Below are 12,563 nucleotides of genomic sequence, written 5' to 3'. Positions count from 1 at the left end.
AATATCAAGTGGGTTTCCTTTACGGCACTGGACCGGTCAGATCCTTAGGACTCAACCAAAAAGGAGGAAGGTGGCAACAAATTTGCCTGCAGTATTTTTCACCCTGAGCAGTGGTGAAGATCTGTTATTGTGATTGATGTTTATGGGAGGACAGTGTTAGCAGTGGGGAGGTGTACATTGTGTTAATGTCTCAGTATTGGATTGTGAAAGACAGAATAATGTGTTCTCAACAGATTGGACTGCTTTGAAATGTTTCTCCTCACTCTTTCAGGAAGACAAAATATACTTCCAGTGCCTCCCATTCCACCCTCTCATGGTCGCAGGTGTGATCAGTGTCAGACTTGCACATTGTTAACTAAATACTAGGACCCCTTCCCCCTCAGTAAGTTAGCACCTTCTAATTTATCACAAAACACTTTTTTCACTCTGCGTTTTCTTCCACTTTTGAAAAATAATTTTGGAGTTTCTGAAAATAACAGTAGCAAGTTAGATTAGATTAGAATCCCTACAGTGTGGAAACAGGCCCTTCGGCCCAACCAGTCCACACCAACCCTCTGAAGAGTAACCCACCCAGACCCATTTCCCTCTGACTAATGCACATAACACTATGAACATGGCCAATTCACCTGACCTGCACATCTTTGGACTATGGGAGGAAACCCACACAGACACGGGAGGGAACGTGCAAACTCCACACAGACAGTCACCCGAGGCTGGAATTGAACCTGGGTCCCTGGTGCTGTGAGGCAACAGTGCTAACCACTGAGCCACTGTGCCACCCCTTAAGATCACACCAATCAGAGTGCTTATTCAAAAAACTGTTGCTACAATGTAAAATAGGACGATTGATCCTTGCTATTGAAAACCACAATATAACACAGTTATAGATTCATAAAGTTGTTACAGTCGGGAAACAGACTCTTCAGTCCAACTCATCCATGCTGACCAGATATCCTAAACTAATCTAGTCCCGTTAGCCAGCACTTGGCCCATATCCCTCTAAACCCTTCCTATTCATATATCCATTCAGATGCCTTTTAAATGTTGTAATTATACCAGCCTCCACCACTTCCTCTGGCAGCTCATTCCATACACATACCACCTTCTGTGGGAAAAAGTTGCCCCTTAGGTCCCTTTTATATCTCTCCACTCACACCTTAAACCTTTGCCTTCTAGTTCTAGACTCCCCCACCCCAGGGAAAAGACCTTGTCTATTTATCCTACCCATGCCCCTCATGATTTTATGAACCTCTGTAAGGTCACCCCTCATCCACCAACGCTCCAGGGAAAACAGCCCCAGCCTATTCAGCCTCTCCCTATAGCTCAAATCCTCCAACCCTGGCAACATCCTTGTAAATCTTTTCTGAACCCTTTCAGGTTTCGCAACATTCTTCCTATGGCAGGGAGACGAGAATTGCACACAGTATTCCAAAAGTGGCCTAACCAATGTCCTGTACAGCTGCAATGTGACCTCCCAACTCCTACACTGACCAATAAAGGCAAGCATACCAAACCTGGTAACAGCTCACAGATCTGAAGCGTTAACTGTGTTTTTCTCTCTCTACAGATGCTACCCAAGGTGAAAATTGTTTCCAGGAGAAAGTGAGGTCTGCAGATGCTGGAGATCAAAGTTGAAACTTTATTGCTGGAACAGCACAGCAGGTCAGGCAGCATCCAGGGAACAGGAGATTCGACGTTTCGGGCACAGGCCCTTCTTCAGGAAGAAAATTGTTTCCAGTTGTTCAAAGAAATGGGTGGATTGCTAAACAGTGGAACATCCATCAATCCCACATCTTTCCAGTTCTGAAGAGGAGTCATTTCAGACTCAAAACTGTGTTTTTCTCTCTCCGAAGACACTGGAGATCTTTTTACACATTGGGAACAGGGCCAGTCACCTTCAGCCAAACCCACTGAGTCTCATCAGCAGTTTCTGATTTAATTTCAGATCTCCAGCTTTACGCTATTTTGCTTTTATCAGACTTGGTGTGCCTTAGGCATCACCTTAAATTGGGAATTTTGGGGAGCTGCCCGGGGAGAAGCCGGTAAAAAAAAAAGCACTGCTTTGAAGTGACAAATACTCCAGCCCCCAGGGGTTCCTAGCTCACATTTTCTTCTGCACATCTCTTAACAAGTGTGAAATGCTTCTTCCAACCACAACTGCCTCGTACAGCAAAGCCTTGAACCTTGCAGTGTTCTCAAAGACATAGTTCTTTCCAGCTGCTGTCTGTCTTTCCAATGGCCTTCTCCCCATAACCCTGTACATCTTTTCATTACCGATAACAGTCTAATTCCCTTCTGAATCTATGTTCACCACACACTCAGATTGTAACGACTCACTGCGTGACAAAGAGTTTCCTCAAGTGGTTTTGTTTGTCAAAAGTTGCAAATCGCCTAAACCTAATGGACAGGTACAAGCAGGTACCTGAAAATAATGATAGGGCGGCACAGTGGCTCGGTGGTTAGCACTGCTGCCACAAAGCGCCAGGGAACTGGGTTCAATCCCACCCTCAGGCAACTGCCTGTGTGGAGTTTGCACGTTCCCCCTGTGTCTGTGTGGGTTTTCTCTGGATGCTCCGGTTTCCTGCCACAATCCAAAGATGTGCAGCTTAGGTGGATTGGCCGTGCTAAATTGCCCATAGTGTTCAAGGATGTGTAGGTTAGGTGCATCACTCTGGGGGGAATGGGTCTGGGTGGGTTACTGTGCGGAGGGTCAGTGTGGACTTGTTGAGCCGAGGGGCCTGTTCCCACACTGTGGGGAGTCTATGAACATTAGTGGCTAGCTTGTGTCATTATGGTAGTGCCCCTAACCCTGGCCTGGGAGGCCTGGGTTCAAGTCCCATCTGCTCCAGACGTATGTAATAACATCTCTGAACTGGTTGATTTGAAAAATAGGCTAAAGTTTTTTAAAAGGTGGAAAATTAGTGGGGTCTCCTGCAGAGGTAACGTCTCTATCTTTGGACCAGAAGTCCTGGATTCAAGTTCCATCCTTACCTTAGAGGTATGTAATACATTTTTAATTAGGTTGATTTAAAAAAAACATTAGCTTCTAGCAAAATTAGGGTATAGTACAAAGGGGCAGAGGCTGTGATTTAGTTATGTAGAGCCTTAGACAGATTCCATACAGAGCATTGTGTTCAGTATTGGACGCTGCATCTCTGAAAGGATGGAATTGCAATTTCACCAGAAAGCATTCCAGGCTTTAAGGGTTGAATCGTGAACCTCGATGTGTAAACTTTGATTATCCTTCTATTTTGAAGGTTCAGCTATTTGAAATGTTGAGAAACAATAAACCCAGCAGCCCCAGAGAAACCCTTCGCCCTGGTGGGGGGAATGCAATGCCAAATTACAACCAACGGGAAACTTAAGAAGCACTTTTCCAGAGAGCGGGTCAGAGAAATCCAGAATTCTTTTTGCGTGAAGACAGCGGATGTTGTAAATTGGTGGGACCTCCAATACAAAGATTTGGCTGGTGTTTTGCTGGACAGTGTTATTAAAGAATATGGGGCAAATGTGGGAAAATGTAATTAAGGTTCAGATCAACAGTGATTTAAGTGGAAGCAGAACAGGGCTGAGAAGCTGAGTAACTATGTTATTTTACAGTTAGCCAGACTTCAGATACTGAATTCTTGACAATATAGTTCACTGAAAATTGACTGTTCTCTTTAAAAGTGGCAAATCTTTGAATAATTAATACCTCTGAATCCGTCAAAATTGATTTCTTGTGTTGAGTGATTTATTCGCTGATTAATTGACTGACTGATTGATTTACAGACTGAATTAGATTGATTGATCAATTGTTTGACTCATTTATTGATTAACAATAAACTGATTTATGACAGTGATTTGCTCCCTGGCTGATGATTGATTGATCAATAGATTGAATCACTCAGTGAGTGACTGACAAACTAATTAAGTGATCTACTGACCGAATTACCCAATGATTGACAACCTGGCTGACTGATTAGCCAATTTACCAACCAACTGACTGACTGACTGATTGACAAACTGATTGATTCAACAAGAGAACTGTTGCAATGTTTCGGTCTATTTTTGATCTGCTTGCTGTTCTGAGCTGAAGCAGGTGGCTGATTCAAACACTATCATGAAAGATTCGATCAAGAGTTGCACACAGCCTTGGGTCCAGTAAATATTTATTGCTCAAAATAACATTAGTATTCCTGAGGATTGTCACATAATCGCACAGACTGCCCAGCTTTCTTGTTATTATGAAAATAAATGTTGAACCACTTAGTTCTCCAATATGATACTGATGGGAATGGGTCTAATAGTGTCATAGGACCCCTACAGTGTTGGCCTCTTTAATCCATACTGACCTTCCAAATGGCATCACACCCAGACCCATTCCCCCTATTGTATCCCTGTATAGTCCATCGCCTAGCCTGCACATCCCTGGGCACTATAGCACAGCCAATTCGCCCATCTTTGCAACGTGGGCAGAAACCAGAGCACCTGGAGAAAACCCTCACAAATACAGGGAAAACGTGCAAACTCCACACAGGCAGTTGCCCAAGGCTGGAATTGAACCTGGGTCCTTGGTGCTGTGAGGCAGCAGTACTGACCACTGAGCTGCTGCACCAGCCTTGATCTTGCTGAGCAATGTCAGCCCCTGATGCTGCAGAATGCAAATTAAAATTCTGACAGGTGACATGGTCAGCCTTTCATCTCATGTGGAGTAAAGGCTGGTTCACTAATGGGATAATTACAAAATATTTTCACCCAAAGAGTCCACAGTCATGTTGAGGTTATACAGGACATTGGTGAGGCTTTTAGAGTCATAGAGATGTATAGCACAGAAACACCCTTCGGTCCAACTCGTGCACGACGACCAGATATCCTAAACTAATCTAGTCCCATTTACCAGCACTTGGCCCACATCCTTCCAAACCCTTCCTATTCATATACCCATCCAGATGCCTTTTAAATGTTGCAATTGTACCAGCCTCCACCACTTCCTCTGGCAGCTCATTCCATACACGTACCACCCTCTGCATGAAAAAGTTGCCTCTTAAGTCCTTTTAAATCTTTCCCCTCTCACCTTAAATCCTCCAGTTTTGGATTTCCCTACCCGAGGGAAAAGACCCTGTCCATGCCCCTCATGATTTTATAAACCTCTATAAGGTCACCAGTCAGCCTCTGGCGCTCCAGGGAAAACAGGCCCAGCCTGTTCAGCCTCTCTCTTGAGCTCAAATCCTCCAACCTTGGCAACATCCTTGTAAATCTTTTCTGAAGCTTTTCAAGTCTCACAACATCCTTCCAAAAGGACGGAGACCAGAATTGCACGCAATATTCCAACAGTGGCCTAACCAATGTCCTGTACAGCTTCAACATGACCTCCCAACTCCTGTACTCAATACTCTGACCAATAAAGGAAAGCATACCAAACGCCACCTTCACTATCCTATCTACCTGCGACTCCACTTTCAAGGAACTATGAACCTGCACTCCAAGGTCTCTTTGTTCAGTAACACTGCCTAGGACCTTACCATTAAGTGTATAAGTCCTGCTAAGATTTGCTTTCCCAAAATGCAGCACCTCGCATTTATCTGAATTAAACTCCATCTGCCACTTCTCGGCCCATTGGCCCATCTGGTCCAGATCCTATTGTAATCTGAGGTAACCTTCTTCGCTGTCCACTACACCTCCAATTTTGGTGTCATCTGCAAACGTACTAAATATATCTCATATGTTCACATCCAAATCATTTATGTAAATGACACATAGTAGAGGACCCAGCACTGATCCTTGTGGCACTCCACTGGTCACAGGCCTCCAGTCTGAAAAACAACCCTCCACCACCACCCTCTGTCTTCTACCTTTGAGCCAGTTCTGTATCCAAATGGCTAGTTCTCCCTGTATTCCATGAGATCTAACCTTGCTAATCAGTCTCCCATGGGGAACCTTGTCGAACACCTTACTGAAGTCCATATAGATCACATCTACTGCTCTGCCCTCATCAATCCTCTTTATTACTTCTTCAAAAAACTCAATCAAGTTTATGAGACATGATTTCCCACGTACAAAGCCATGTTGACTATCCCAAATCAATCCTTGCCTTTCCAAATACATGTACATCCTGTCTATCAGGATACCCTCCAACAACTTGCCCACCACCGACGACAGGCTCACTGGTCTATAGTTCCCTGGCTTGTCCTTACCACCCTTCTTAAATAGTGACACCACCTTAGCCAACCTCCAGTCTTCTGGAGTACTGTGTACAGTTCTGGTCTCCCTGTTATAGGAAGGATATTGTGAAGCTGGAGAGGATTTACCAGGATATTGTCGGGAATAGAGGGCTTGAGTTATCGGAAGAGACTGGATAGGCTGGGGCTTTGTTCACTGGAGCACAGGAGGTTGAGGGGTGATAGTGTAGAGGTATATAAAATCATGAGGGGTATAGATAAGGTGAGTAGCAGTTGCCTTTTCCTTAGGGTGGGGGAATTTATGGCTGGGACCAATGTTTAAGGTGAGAGGAGAACAAATTTAAAAAGTCATGAGGGGCAACCTTTTTTTACACAACGAGTGGCTGAGTGTGAAATGAATTTTTGGAAGAAGTGGTGGATGCAGATACAGTAACAACATTTAAAAGATTTAGATAAGTTCATGATTAGGAAAGGTTTGGAGGGATATGGGCCAAGTGCAGGCAGGTGGGACTACTTTACTTTGGGAACATGGTTAGCATGGACTGGTTGGGCTGAAGCGGGCTGTATGATTCAATGGTGCTGAAACCAATGTGGGCCTCCCCCATCCCCTCATCATGAAACCCTTCTATACATTCTCACTTTAATCCTGAAACAGCTTCCTGTGAATTGCATCAATGCTCTACTTCTGTATCTGTAACAGTAAAGATCAAACTGGAAGACCGTTTGCAGTGAGGAGCCATGTCATGAGTGTCCAATTGGTAGGGTACCATGAGTAGGAAGAACGAACGAACTCAATTCTGTAAATCCTTCAAATGATTCAGCTCCTTCCTCACCGAACTGTCTTCCAGCAGCTCAGAGGGGTTTAACACATTCAGATATCAGGTGGGCGGCACGGTGGCACAGTGGTTAGCACTGCTACCTCACAGCGCCAGAGACCCGGGTTCAATTCCCACCTCAGGCGACTGACTGTGTGGAGTTTGCACGTTCTCCCCGTGTCTGCGTGGGTTTCCTCCGGGTGCTCCGGTTTCCTCCCACAATCCAAAAATGTGCAGGTTAGGTGAATTGACCATGCTAAATTGTCCGTAGTGTTAGGTAAAGGGGTAAATGTAGGAGTATGGATCTGGGTGGTATCCGCTTCGGGGGTCAGTGTGGACTTGTTGGGCCAAAGGGCCTGTTTCCACACTGTAAGTAATCTAATCTAAAAAAAAACTGTGAATCTGTGGATGCTGGAAGTCTGAAACATAAACAGAAAGTGCTGGAAAAGCTCAGCAAGTCTGACAGCATCTGTGGAGAGAAATCAGTTATTGTTTCAGGTCAAATGGCCCTTCCTTGAATACTCTTACCACCTTTCTCTGTTTTTACCTTGAAGCTAACTCCTAACCTCCACCATTAACCTTTTGTCTATCTGTCAGGTTTAAGTGCCAGCCTAATGGGAAAGGGGGATTTGGGGTTAATAATCCGGTTAGTTAGTAAATGGTTTTTCAGAGTTTGTATCATTGCCCTTCCTAGAATTTTGTAAAGTGCTTTTCATTAATAATAAATAGTTATTCTAGTTTTACATAAAACAAGATGTGAGACTCTTTGTGATAAATATAGCACAGGGACAGTAAATTGTGGGGCAGGTCAATTGGGAGGCATTATCGCAATAACGTCACAAAATGTTGACCATGTTACAGATCCTTAGTTATCCCTTTGTGTTGTCAGTGTGTTGATTCAGCATTCAGTGACAGCTGTCTCAGACTTAACACAGGAAAAGTAATCATAGTTTAAATCCACCTCATTCCCTTTTGTCCATGACAATAGTAATCACTTATTCATGCTCCTTTTCTGATCAACATATGTATATAATATTCAAATGCAACCTCAGCTCTCTGTTCTGAGTCCTTTTAATATGCTTGAATAGCGTCCACATGGACCATAGGTTTTGCTTTGTAAATTCCATTAGTCTATTAATTATCTCCACCCTAATGCTGAGCTTAAGTTACACTCCAGTGCAGAACATAGACTGACACTACAAGGGACGGTTAAAGGGGTACTGCCCTGTCGAGAGGCCACCATATAAATTAAACCTGAAACTGTTATGTCACCTGCATTCTGAAACAATAAAACAACGTGTGGCACTGTTCAAGGAGGCAAGGGGCAATTTTAGCCAAATAGCTTGCTCAGTTGTCCGGTGGTTAGCACTGCTGCCTCACAACACTAGGGACACGGGTTCGATTCCACCTTCGGGTGACTGTCTGTGTGGAGTTTGCACGTTTTCCTCTCGTCTGCGTGGGGTTTCCTCCAGGTGCTCCAGTTTCCTCCCACAGTCTAAAAATGTGCAGGTCAGATGGATTGGCCATGAGAAATGCAGGGATACAGGGATGGGGTCGGTCTGGGTGGGGATTGCAGGGATACAGGGATGGGGTCAGTCTGGGTGGGAAATGCAGGGATACAGGGATGGGGTCAGTCTGGGTGGGAAATGCAGGGATACAGGGATGGGGTCAGTCTGGGTGAGAATTGCAGGATTACAGGGATGAGGTCGGTCTGGGTGGGAAATGCAGGGATACAGGGATGGGGTTGGTCTGGGTGGGAATTGCAGGATTACAGTGATGGGGTCAGTTTGGGTGGGGATTACAGGGATACAGGGATGGGGTCAGTCTGGGTGGGAAATGCAGGGATACAGGGATGGGGTCAGTCTGGGTGAGAATTGCAGGATTACAGGGATGAGGTCGGTCTGGGTGGGAAATGCAGGGATACAGGGATGGGGTTGGTCTGGGTGGGAATTGCAGGATTACAGTGATGGGGTCAGTTTGGGTGGGAATTGCAGGATTACAGGGATGAGGTTGGTCTGGGTGGGAAATGCAGGGATACAGGGATGGAGTCGGTCTGGGTGGGAAATGCAGGATTACAGGGATGGGGTTGGTCTGGGTGGGAATTACAGGGATGGGTTGGTCTGGGTGGGAATTGCAGGATTACAGGGATGGGGTCGGTCTGGGTGAGAATTGCAGGATTACAGGGATGGGGTCGGTCTGGGTGGGAATTGCAGGATATGGAGATGGGGTCGGTCCGGGTGGGATCCTCTTTGGAAGGTCATTGTAGAACCGATGGGCTGAATGGCCTGCTTCCACACTATAGCGATGTTATGATCTATCTGAACAACTATTTCCAAAAACCAAATAAACTGGTCATTACTGTGTTTCTGTTTGCGAGATCTTACTGTGCACATGTTAGCTTCTACATTGGAATAAGGATCACGTTCTTAAAACCATTCCACTGATTGCAAAGCACTCAACTACAACCTGAGGTCAGGAACGGTGCTTTAGAAAGTGCAAACCTTTCTTTAATCAAGCCAGCCCCTTGTGGCAGAGAACTAAGTGGCACATGAACTGGCAACCTTACCCAAAGAGGCCACAGGGTCACTGGCACAAAAAAATAGGAAGCTGTGATCATTTTGTATCTCCCACACAGGGCACTCTGCTTTGCCTGAGGCTGTCAGCTTACTGTAAGGGAAGGAGGTGACCTGAGAGAGAGGCCCAGGTTTTACATCCTATCTTCTGATGGGCCTGACCTGTCACCATTCACCACTCTCACTTGACTGCCCCAAAGTACACCACATCCAATTCCCAGCTGGTTTAAAGCAACCCTGTTTCAGGACTGGCCTGAAATCTCCAGAAATCAACTAATAATCTCCGAACCCAGCTGCAAGGAACCAAAGAGACTATGTATAAGACCATTATTCAATGGAGTGTTATTTTTTACTTTCGATGCATTGTGAATTATGGAAATTTTGAAGATGGTGTTGTACAATTTAATAGTGATAATGTAACTCCAAGATCAGCTGAGAGAATCAAAACATGAGATTGGAGAACGGGGAAGGAGATGGTGACAGATGGTCTCAGACCTGACACGAGAGGAGCTGTATTCAGTAATGTGTGCTATCTAAATGTGCCAACACTGACAGGAGGGATGGAGCCTTACTCCAGGATAAGGCAGAACTGAAGCAGAGAATAGCAGAGACCCAGTAAAAGTGAGCGGCCTCTAAGAGTTTATCTGGAGATATCGATCGCTCAGAGACACAAATGAGCAGTGCGTAAGAATATGGGGAGCTGTGTCCACATTCAGCACCGGCAACCAAACACAACTGAAGGTGATTCATCATCGACCACCCCTCACTCCAACACCATTCACTCCTACATCCCTCGCTCCAACAGCCCTCACTCCTCCATCCCTCGCACCTCCATCCCTCGCTCCAACAGCCCTCGCTCCTCCATCCCTCGCTCCTCCATCCCTCGCTCCAACAGCCCTCACTCCTCCATCCCTCGCTCCACCATCCCTCGCTCCAACAGCCCTCGCTCCAACAGCCCTCGCTCCTGCACCCCTCACTCCGCCATCCCTCACTCCAACATCCCTCACTCCTCCATCCCTCGCTCCACCATCCCTCGCTCCAACAGCCCTCGCTCCAACAGCCCTCGCTCCTGCACCCCTCACTCCACCATCCCTCGCTCCAACAGCCCTCGCTCCTCCATCCCTTGCTCCAACAGCCCTCGCTCCTCCATCCCTCGCTCCAACAGCCCTCGCTCCAACAGCCCTCGCTCCATCACCCTTCACTCCAACAGCCCTCACTCCTCCACCCTTCACTCCACCATCCCTCGCTCCAACAGCCCTCACTCCAACAGCCCTCGCTCCAACAGTCCTCACTCCTCCATCCCTCACTCCAACACCCCTCACCAACACCCCTCACTCCAACACCCTTCATTCCACCATCCCTCGCTCCAATAGCCCTCACTCCAACAGCCCTCGCTCCTCCATCTCTTGCTCCAACAGCCCTCCCTCCAACAGCCCTCGCTCCAGCACCCTTCACTCCAACAGCCCTCACTCCTCCACCCTTCACTCCACCATCCCTCGCTCCAATAGCCATCGCTCCAACAGCCCTCACTCCAACAGCCCTCACTCCTCCATCCCTCGCTCCAACAGCCCTTGCTCCAACAGCCCTCACTCCTCCATCCCTCGCTCCAACACCTCTCACCAATACCCCTCACCCTACCACCCCTCACTCCAACACCCCTCACCAACACCCCTCACTCCAACACCCCTCACCCTACCACCCCTCACTCCAACACCCCCCACCAACACCCCTCACTCCAACACCCCTCACTCCAACACCCCTCACACCACCACCCCTCACTCCAACACCCCTCACTCCAACACCCCTCACTCCAACACCCCTCACTCCAACACCCCTCACTCCAATACTCCTCATTCCAATACCCCTCACTCCAACACCCCTCACCAACACCCCTCACTCCAACACCCCTCACCCCACCACCCCTCTCTCCAACACCCCTCACCAACACACCTCACTCCAACACCCCTCACTGCACCACCCCTTGCTCCAACAGCCCTCGCTCCAACACCCCTCGCTCCCACACCCCTCACTCCTCCATCCATTACTGCCTACCTCTTACTCCACCACCCCAATCCCAACATCTCACGATCTTCACTGATTGTGGCCAGTGGGTCAGGAAACTGAGGATCCAGTTGCAGAGAATGGGGCTTAGTCTGAGATCACTAAGTTCAGTAATCAGTCTCGAGGGGATAACAGTGTTGAAGGCTGAACTGTAGACAATGAGTAGGATTCTTACGTAACTGTTCTTGGTGTCAAGATGTTCTAAAGAGGAGAGAAGGGCAAGTGATATGGCATCTGACGTGAATCTGTTGGTCCGATATGCAAATTGGAGTGGGTCAAGAGTAGTGAGGAGGCTTGAGTTGATTAATGCCATGACCAGCCTTTCAAAGCACTTCATGACCACTGAAGTTAGGGCCACTGGGTGGCAGTCATTGAGACATGCTGCATGAGCCTTCTTAGGCACAGGGATGATGTTGGCCTCTAGAAACAGGCAGGGACAGTGGCCTGCTGCAGGGAGAGGTTGAAGATAGCCAAGAAAACCTCTGCCAGTTGATCTGCGCATGCTCTGAGTGCACGGCCTGGTACTCCGTCTGGTCCCATCACTTTCCTTGGATTCACACGAAGGAAAACTGATCTGACTCTGATGCAGTGACTGTGGGGATAGGTTTGTCAGGACTTGTCGGAATAGGTGTTACCTCTCCGCCGAAATTCTGCTCAAAGCGAGCGTAGAAGGCGTTGAGACGATCTGGGAGGAATGTGTCATCGTCTGCTATCTTGCATTGTCCCATTTTAGAACCTGTGATGTCATTCAGTCCTTGCCACAGTCGCCGGGTGTCTGTCTGGGTCTCTAGTTTAGATCGGTATTGGTCCTTGGCTATCTGAATGGCTCTGCGAAGGTCATACGTTATATTTGAGTGGGCCTTCATAACCCTCTGCAAAAATGCATTCCAAAGATGAACTACCTGAAGGAATTGCTCCTCCTCTGGTCTAGTTACTTCCTGGATTTCATTTCA

The sequence above is a fragment of the Chiloscyllium plagiosum genome, unplaced genomic scaffold, assembly GCF_037043375.1.
Source record: "Chiloscyllium plagiosum isolate Xiang-an unplaced genomic scaffold, Cpla_swu_hap1 HiC_scaffold_15, whole genome shotgun sequence".
Lineage (NCBI taxonomy): Eukaryota > Metazoa > Chordata > Chondrichthyes > Orectolobiformes > Hemiscylliidae > Chiloscyllium > Chiloscyllium plagiosum.
Note: the sequence above shows the minus strand (reverse complement) of the source record.